Here is a 1,106-nt window from a genome sequence, read left to right on the forward strand (position 1 = left end):
ACAACAGAACAATTATTTTATTAGTATCATGGTGTCTAGATGTGCGTTTCTTGGAGAATGTGTTGTTTGTCTACATCTTGTCTATGAGTCTTTGTAGGCCATTCTTTGGGGTCCAGCAATGTCCTATACATTTTACATGCCAGTGCCCATGGACCATGCTTATTTACTAGTGACTAGGCTACAAAGTCCTTCTGTCTCATTGGACGTGTAGGTTGCTGCTGTGTCCTTCGCCATTCTCTACACTGCAACTTTGACTTTATAACTTGGCTTCTGAATATAATCTGCAGCTTTGGAGGTTTGTATGTAGAAATTCAGTTATCATGATGGCAAAGTCACCAGTGAGTAAAATATTATTAGGTTAGCTGCCACGTGTACACTGGGGTAAATGAAGGACCAGGCGCTGGACACTGATCAACAAATGCAAGACTTATACTAACACATTTCTACCATGGTGATCTGTATCCTTTACAATGATTAAACCCAACACCAGTGAATACATTACTATTCACCCCCTCCAAGTCAGTATTTTGTAGAAGTGGCTTTGGCAGTGCTCCATATGTCCACGTGGAAAGGTCTCTATTAGAGATGAGCGAGTACTGTTCGGATCAGCCGATCCGAACAGCACGCTCGCATAGAAATGAATGGACATAGCCGGCACGCGGGGGGTTAAGCGGCCAGCCGACGTCAAAGCGGAAGTACCAGGTGCATCAATTCATTTCTATGGAGCGTGCTGTTCGGATCGGCTGATCCAAACAGTACTCGCTCATCTCTAGTCTCTATTAACTTTACACACATGGACTGTTCAGGTTTTCTTTACTTTTTGCTGAACTATTCAAAGGGGCTCTCCAAGATTCTAAGAGGTTTTGGTTTTGCAACTCAGTCTTGTTTACTCGGCAAAACATCACCTGTTCGTATGTCCTATTAAAGATATAACTGTTACGATTTCACTCTCTCCCCGTTTGAGACCTAAAATGTTGAGGCACTGTAGATAAGAAAGTCATATTCTGGTGGTCTCTAGTTTTCCTTGTTACATGGATATTTCTTCCTCTTATAGGAGTTTTCCAGTTTCTAATATTGATTATCCTTATTATTTCTCATCAATATTA

Source organism: Leptodactylus fuscus, chromosome 6 (genome assembly GCF_031893055.1).
Source record: "Leptodactylus fuscus isolate aLepFus1 chromosome 6, aLepFus1.hap2, whole genome shotgun sequence".
Taxonomy (NCBI): domain Eukaryota; kingdom Metazoa; phylum Chordata; class Amphibia; order Anura; family Leptodactylidae; genus Leptodactylus; species Leptodactylus fuscus.